Source organism: Martes martes (genome assembly GCF_963455335.1).
Source record: "Martes martes genome assembly, chromosome: 11".
NCBI lineage: Eukaryota > Metazoa > Chordata > Mammalia > Carnivora > Mustelidae > Martes > Martes martes.
In genome coordinates, this window is record NC_137899.1 from 40,260,048 (window position 1) to 40,269,165 (window position 9,118).

Consider the following 9,118-nt stretch of genomic DNA (forward strand, 5'->3'; position numbering starts at 1 on the left):
AGTGTAATATTAATACATATCAATACTCAGACACACAATATGTGTCATCCTCTTACCTTTCAGCCAAAATCACAAATTATCTCTTTCATCTCACTATTTTCTCGGATTATTTCCCCTATATGGTGCTATAAGGAAAACCAGAAGAGCATAAGGTTGGGTAAAGATGCATGTTATGTGTACGCTCGAGGTTGAAATATGACAGTATGATAGTAAATGATACTCTTAGTCGCCCCCAAGTCCTCTTTTGTTTTAAGATACCAGTGTTCTGGGGCACCTGGGAAGCTCAGTGGGTTAAAGCCTCTGCCTTCGGCTCAGGTCATGATCCCAGGGTCCTGAGATCGAGCCCCACATCAGGCTCTTTGCTCAGCGGGGAGCCTGCTTCCTCCTCTCTCTCTCTCTCTGCCTGCCTCTGCCTACTTGTGATCTCTGTCTGTCAAATAAATAAATAAAATCTTTAAAAAAAAAAAAAAGATACCAGTGTTCTTTCTCTTAAGCATTAGTGTAGAAATGTGAATGGACTACATGTGTGAACTAAAAGAGGAACTAAGCAAACGCTGCAGAGGAGATATTTAACAAATTCACAAAAATCAACATTGTAATAAAACTGTGCAAATATTTAGCTAAATTGCAAAACTATTATGAGTGTTCCCAGCATGTAATTTGGCATTATAACAAATCAGAATAAAAACCGTGTCTTTGTGAAATAAGCAAACATGAAATGAGTAAAGCTATACAAAGTTGTTTGCTCGCTCTAAAACAATTGTTTATTTGAATGTTTCATGAAGGCTGTTTAATTAAATATGCTTGATATCTTGAGTTGCATGTCATCCTCTATTTCTTAGTGCTGTGAATGCTTCATATTTGAGAACTATGTTCATCTTATTCTGAAAATAAAGCTTCAAAGATCATTTTGACTGTTTAGGAATGATGGATTTTATTGCCAATACTATTTGGTCAATTACCAAATGTTCTTCTGTCCAGTCACCTCTAACTTCTAAACTATTTTTGAGGGAAAAATGGGGCCGCCACAAATTTCTGGACTGCAGATGAGAAAAACTTGGTAATTTAATGATTTATCTTGAATGTATAATGCTGCTTAGACTGATGCAGGGCTTAGAACGACGGGGAGAAAAAAGGTCAAATAGAATGTTGATGTTCTAATAGCAACATGATGATACTGAAGGTAAAGAACTAATTAATTCTGCTTTAAAAAAAAAAAAAAGCTTTTCCTTATCATTACTGTACATAGCCAGAGTAAACCTAGAAAGTCTCTTACCCTCACTGTGATCAGTTTTTAATTTGAAACCCTGGTTGTATCTGTCAGTATCTGTCATTCAGAGCCAATTTTTCCCAGCCTTAATTATAATTCCCACTTTCTTTGTTCTTTCACCTGACTCTTAATTAATATATGCTACATTGCTATAGGTGCTTGTAAGTTTTTTGTTGTTGTTGTCTATGAAATCTAAATTACTCTTCAAACTAGTCACGTAGACATATAGACTTGTGTCTGTATGAAACCTGTAAATCTTACCATTTCTCTCTTCCAGCTCCCTAACAGCCAGTTCTATTTTGTTAGAAAACTTACTCTGTAAAAACCAATTTGGACACACTTGCTTTGTCCACATTAATGTATTACATAGTTCGCTCAGTTCATTTACAACATGAATACTGAGACTCTATCGTGCTTACTCATTTTGTAGCCTGAGGAATGCAAACAAGGAGTGATATTCTAAAATCTGCACAGAGTGAGAGATTATTCACAAAGATATCATTCCAAGGGCACCTGGGTGGCTCAGTCGGTTAAGCATCAGCCTTCGGCTCAGGTCATGATCTCTGGGTCCTGGGATGGAGCCCCACATTAGGCTCCCTGCTGGGTGGGAAGCCTGCTTCTCCCTCTCCTCCCCGCTGTGCTCTCTCTCGCTATCTCTGTCTCTCTCAAATAAACAAATAAAATCTCTTTTTATAAAAAAAAGCAAAGTTATCATTCTATATTAAGTACACAATGAGGTACACGGATAATGCGATAAGACTATTTTATCACTGGTTGTTGAATTAGTCAGAAAACACTCGGTTTGAAATTCAGAGTAACAATGTTATTTTTAATTGTAATAATTACAGAATTCAATCAATTTCTGAGTCATTAGCAGGGTGTCAAATAATAATTGTTGAAAATCTTAAAAGTGAGTCTCATACAAATATAGAAAAAATACTTGCCATAGATATATTAAGTCACTAATGAAGAAGCCAGTCAAGATGGATAAAGCTTGTCCAAAAATAATGTTGAGACACTGGTTACTTGCTGGCATTTTGGGAGTGATAGGGGAAGAATGTTAAATACAAACTAGTTAATGTCCTGTAGGACAATTAAACCATAACCTTTGTAGCTACTGTTTCCACCAAATAGAAATCTATAAGCTAACATGTCATTTATAGTAGCTATGTTCTAATCAAGCAACAAAACAGCAAAGTCAAGCACTGGTACATTTTCTCAGAGAATTAAATAGTCCTTGGGTGGGCCTTTAACACAGTGGAAGGTCATACTGTATATGCGCCGTCCCCATTTCCAAGTTTTGGGTAAATTCTTTTTAACAGTATTTTGATTGCCATACATAAATCACATAGTTTCTTGGCCTCATTTTTCTTACTAATAAAAGGAATTCAAGATTTGTTTTTCTCACAGCGAGGTTAATAAGCTAATGTGCAAAGGGTCTTGAAAAGACAATGTCCTTCATAGTTGCTAATTATTAGTACCATCCCACTTTTGATATTATTGAAGAAATAGTTACATATTTACGTGGGCTTCTACTTTGTCTTTTTTCTGGCATGGTTTTAGGGTTTAGGAACCTGTCTCTTTCCTATCTGAATTTCAAGTGCTCTTGTACATTCTGACTCACAGTAGACATCAAACAAATATTTGCTGAATGAATACCTAGTTTTTGTGAACACTGCTCTTTATTAATAAGGAATATGTGGTGTTCAAATCCACCTACAATTGAATTTTTTTGTTATGACCATTAATGCTATGGTTTTCCTCCTTAAGTGAGAATCCATGTTCTTTATTCCAATGGAGCTAGGTCTTTGTAAAAACATTAAATTGGCCTTGAGAAGTATTTTTGATTTAGCTGTCACACTTATCTTTGACAGTAGAGTGCGGGTGTTGTTCTTTTTTTTATTAATAGTTTTTTGATATATTTTATTAGCCAAAAATAAATAATAGTCCACCCACCCTTCTCTTTCATTAGCCTGTTATGGGAACACTTTTCGTGACTAAGCATCAGATTATTAATCTTTTCTTCATCTGTAAAGTAGGAAGATCGTATTTTATTATTTTAAGAATATTTTTAGTCTGTAATACCCTAAACATTGAAGCAAATCTTTCTTGTAATTTACTCACTTAAAAACAACAGCAACAACAGTTTAATGAAACTTTATAGTTATAGTAGTTCTTTTTTTTTTTTTAAAGATTTTATTTATTTATTTCACAGAGAGAGTGAAAGAGCAAAAGCAGGGGGAACAGTAGAGGGAGAGGGTGAGAGAGAAGGAGAAGCAGGTTCCCCCTGACCAGGGAGCCTAATACGAGGCTCAATCCCAGGACCCTGGGATCATGACCTGAGCCGAAGGCAGGTGCTTAACATCTGAGCCACCCAGGCACCCCAAGTTATAGTGGTTCCTAATTCAATACCACAACATCAACTTTATATGGCATAAATTGTTAGAGATGGCATCATATACTGAAAAAGAAAAAAGTAACAAGTCAGGATTGAGTTTAAATTCTGACTGTGCCCCTTGTCAAGTTTAAAAGATCACACATGATTAATTTTCAGGAGTGTGTATAAACCTCATAAAACTTAAAATCCAACAGGCACGGGTCTTACAAATCCCAAATGCCAATTATTCCTACAAAAATCCGAACATTCTCCCCCCTGGCAAAAATAGAAATATTGTGCAACAAAAAATACATTTTATGGACACTTGATAGAAGAAGAAAGGCAAAAACATGTCCTAGTTAAAAAAAAAAAAATGACATAGAATACAGTTTTGGGGTGAATGTCTCAGGGGGGCTTCTATCACAAAACAGCACAGACTGGGGTGGCTTAAACAACAGACATTTATTTCTTGGAGTTCTGAAGGCTGGGAAGTGTGAGATCAACGTGCTTGCAGATTTAGTTCTCCCTGGTTTACAGTCCGCCGCCTTCTTGCTGATCCTTCACATGGCAGAGAAAGGAAGTTATGGTTTCTATTTTCTTCTTTTAAGGTCATAAATCCCATCTTGGTGACTGTGGCCAACCTCATGACCTCATCTAAACCTCATTCTAAACCCAATTACATCCCAATGCCTCACTTCCTAATATCATTGCATGGAGTGTGTTTGTGTCTGTGTGTGTGTGGGGGGGGTTCAATATTTGTATTTTGGAGGGACACCAACATTCAGTCCATAACAGTGGGTATTCAAACCAAATCCTCTGAACTTGGGGGAAATGTGGGAGAATGAGAGGCATAGGTATTCCTCTATGAGTCTCCCATATGTCTATGAATAAAGAAAGTATTGTATATACTCCAAGCTAGCAAGTTTCTGTGACTCATATCTGTGAGAGATTTTGATTAAGTGTTTGGTATGATTTCTTAGAACATGCATTTTTTCAATCATTCAAATTGATTTTGAGTCAGGTAGTGTCTGGACTACACTACTATTAAGCATTGAATTAGATTATCTGTGAGATCATTTAAATATTAAAATGCTGATTATAAAAGCCTAGGAATACATTAGAATTCCATCTAAGAAATCTAAACTAAAAGAAATAAATAAGATCTTTTTTTGTCCTCTGCTAGGCCCAAGACATTTACTTTGCCTTGGGAAGAAGAGATATTCAATATTAATAGGTCTTCCTCTTCATACTTAGTCCTTTTTCTTCTTGTTCTTATTCATATTTTCTCTGCAACACTAAAAATGCAACTTTGCATAATTCCTACATAACCAGTATCACTGATAAGTACTCATGTGCCCCTATACATGACAGTCACTATTTTCCCTTTTATATTTTAATTCAATTTTATGAAGCAGTCTAGGCCTCAGTGTACATTCTGTAGTTCAAATTGTTTCTAGTTAGAGTTATCACTTTGCTTTTTTATAATGCCCATGAACTGTCAATTCCATTAGTGTTAAAGGGCAGGTGGGGGGGAGCAATACAGAAAAAGAAGTGACAGCATCTAACTTCTATAAGCTTGTACAGTCTATAAGCTTGTACTTGTATAAGCTTATAAAGTTACTTCCTTCCTCAAAAAGGACTTTTTTTATTTGTGTTGTTTTCTACTTATATGGTAATACAATGGGAATATGTGGTAATATGTGCCTACCATTAGTAATTTACAAGACGTATAAGTTGGACCAATAGAGCAATTTGTAGTCAGTGATAGTCTTCTTCTTGCTCTAGTTCTTAATAGTACAAGAGATAAGTTTTCTTGGTGTAGTGGCCAGCAACATTGTCAAGAGCTCTTGGCCAATTTCCAGGTCAGGGCCTATTAAATGAAGCTTCTGAGAAGCCAAACAATTTAAATACCCAGGAGTTAAATTAAGGCATTCTATTCAAGCAGGCATCAGCAAAGGTGAGAGAACTTTCACAGTTCCATTAACAACTCATGAATTCTCAGCAAATGTTGACGAGTTAATTCAATCACCCTGGTTAAAACAAATGGAGCTTAGATTCTAGTTTTTCTTCTTCATCCACAAAACTTTAATTTGCTTTTTTATTTGTAATGGAAGATACTAAGGAGGAAAGAGGGCTCTTGAATTGTTCTAGCCTGGTTCATATTCTAGTCCTACTCCATATTAAAAGCTTTCAGAAGATTATGCAAACTTTGAATTTTAGAGGTTTTCTTTTCCTTAACAAATTTGGAAAATACAACCCACCTCATAGAGGTATTGTAAGAATTAATATAAGCATCAGTGTAATATGCTTAGTTGAGTACTTAGCATACACAGTGCCCTAGTAAATGGTAGTTATTACTTAGCAAAAGGCCAAATATTGATGTAAGTGAAGCCTTTCTTCACTAACTCTTTCCTAAACCTTTTAATGGTTTTCATCCAAACTACAGCAGATGCCTATTTTTCTGCTCATTCTGTTATTCCCGTGACTCCACATCTATCCCTGCCTCCAGGTGTCTGATGGAGCCCAGTGTTTTCCACCCTGGCCTTGTTCTTCCTGTTGGTGTGTTATTTTTTAGAACATCTTGACTCTACTATTATCAAAACATAACTTACCTTTTTTTGGGTTCCATTGCTTTAGTTCCATATTCTGTGTATTTTATAGGGAGTGCACCAACCAAAACTGATGGAGAATAGTGACAATGACTTACTTTCAGGTAACATGTTGGCATTTTTACCTGTATTTGGGGAAAAGATCCCTTATCTTAGGGGTGAGAGTGGAAACTATCATCACCATAGCAAGTCCAGTAAATGAGGTCATGGTGGACAGGAGAACCTCACATGTGAACCCTGTCAGGGAGGAAAAGTTTTCCTCCACACTTATAGGTTCAGTACTGGAGGCCTGTGAATTAAACAAACAAAAGACAGATTAACAGGAAAAAAAAGGTGCTCAGTTTTTAATGACATTTATATGCATGGGAATTCATAGAAAAGAAATGAAACTCAAAGAAGTGGTTAGACTTGGAGGCTTTTATACCATTTTAATAAAGAAAAGGGGATTTGGGCTTTGAGGGATGATAAACTATAGGGAAGTAACTAGGAAATGTATTAGGTAACTAATGGATGATAAGAGTTATTTTAGAAACATTCATTTATGCAAACTCATCTAGGTGGGTATAAACTCTCCATCTCTGGTAAAAGTGAGTTGTTCTTCCTGGTAGGGGGAAGGCAAGGGGAAGAAACATCTTCACAAAGGAAAATTTATGCCTGCTTTCAAGGAGATAGCAAAGGGCAGAGAACTTTTTCTGCATGTCAATTGTCAATTGCCTTTAGCATAATATAATCCTCCTGTCCAAGTGGCATACTGTGAGGTAGCATATCCTGATCTTCAGCCTCACACAATGCCATACAGACAGATGGCTACCCAAGCACGCACTTACTCAGTCAGCTCTATTTTCATTGGTGTGCTCACCATAATCTCACAAAGGCTGTCAGTGTCTCCTTAAAAATGCAGACTGCTTTTCATTTTTCCAACCTATCTCTGGAGATTCTGATCTGCATTGTCAACAACCATCCCAGGTGATTGTTAATGCAGTTTAAAATTGGAGAGCTCCACTAGGGTAGCCTTAGACATACACATATTCTACAATAAGCTGTGATGTTCTTACAAATAACATTTACCAGATTTTCAGTAAGGCCTGAATAATGAGTCATAAATTATGCCTTGGAAGTAAATGGAATCCTTTTCCCTAATGTAAAAGAGATTGCTAGGCATCCTGCTGATTTACTTTGATCAATCCTGGAAACTGGGGTTATAAATGGAACCAAGCTGAGTTCGATTCTGAGACGTATTAGCATCCCCTGCAGAGCTCTTAAAAATCCTGATGCTCAGGCCACACTCCAGAACAATGAAGACCTTTGGGAGTGGGACCCAAACTTTTTTTAAAAGCTTCTCAAATAGGGACACCTGGGTAGCTCAGTAAGTGAAGCATCTGCCTTCAGCTCAGGTCATGATTCTGGCATCCTGGGATCAAATCCTGTGTCAGGCTCCCTGCTCAGTGGGGAGACTGCTTCTCCCTCTCCTCCTCCCCACTCGTGCTCTCTGTTGCTATCTCTCAGTCTCTCTCTCTCAAATAAATAAATAAAATCCTTTAAAGAATAAAAACAAGGGATGCCTGGGTGGCTCAGTTGGTTAAGCAGCTGCCTTCAGCTCCGGTCATGATCCCAGCGTCCTGGGATGGAGTCCCACATCGGGCTCCTTGCTCGGCAGGGAGCCTGCTTCTCCCTCTGCCTCTGTCTGCCAGTGCTCGCTCTCTCTCGCTCTCTCTTTCTCTCTCTGACAAATAAATAAATAAAATCTTTAAAAAAAAAAAGAATAAAAACAAAAAACTAAAAGCTCCTCAAGGGATTACAATATGTAGACACATTTGAGAATCAGTGCACTAGTGTCACGATTCTCAACGCTGGAGGCAAATTAGAATTATAGGGACAGTTCACAAAGAGCTACCTGGAGATCATCCCTAGAGACTCCCGCCCAATTGTTCTGAGGTTACCCAGCTCCTACAACAGATGGCCAGGGTTGAGAGCAAAAGCATTAGAACAATAATTCAAAGTGGGAATGAGGAAGGGTAGCGAAGAGGAAAACTTAACTTCCAGATTTGAAACAGAGAAGAAGAGGGAAGAGAAAGAGGGAGGATTACATTTAGAGTGTCAGAGCAGGAAAGAGCCTAGTTTACAGCAAATGACCCAGCATAAGCACTGTAATAGAGAAGTAAGCTAACATTTCAAGCACCCTAGTCCTGAATGGGCAGCTCAGGGGTAGATTGTTTCTATCTGAAAGGCTAAGCAATTCTATACTCTAGGCTTGAGGCAGCTATTCTAACTACTATAAACACAGGTGTGTTTTAAAATGGCGTTAGAAGTATTAGAAATTTTTCACTGGTGTCCAAGATATGGGGTTGGCCAAGAAGACTACCTAGGTCCTCCTGTCTCTGTGTGAACAGGGTATTAGAATTTACCAAGATCAGTAGTTTCTTTACCCTTAGTACTCAAAGTGTGGTCTAGACTAGCAGCATCAGCAAAAAGGTTTTTTGTTGTTGTTGTTAGAAATGCAGGATCTCGGGCCCCATTCCAGACCTAATGACACAGATTTAAGTTCTCTCTCTCTCTTTTTTTTTAAGATTTATTTATTTATTTATTTGACAGACAGAGATCACAAGTAGGCAGAGAGGCAGTCAAAGAGAGAGAGGGAGAAGCAGGCTCCCCGCTGAGCAGAGAGCCCGATGCGGGGCTCCATCCCAGGACCCTGGGATCATGACCTGAGCCGAAGGCAGAGGCTTAACCCACTGAGCCACCCAGGTGCCCCCACAGATTTAAGTTCTTAACAAGATCTGCATTTGAACAAGATTCATATGTACTTTATTTTTTTTAATTTTTTAATACTTTATTTTTTTTAAAGATTTTATTTTTTTATTT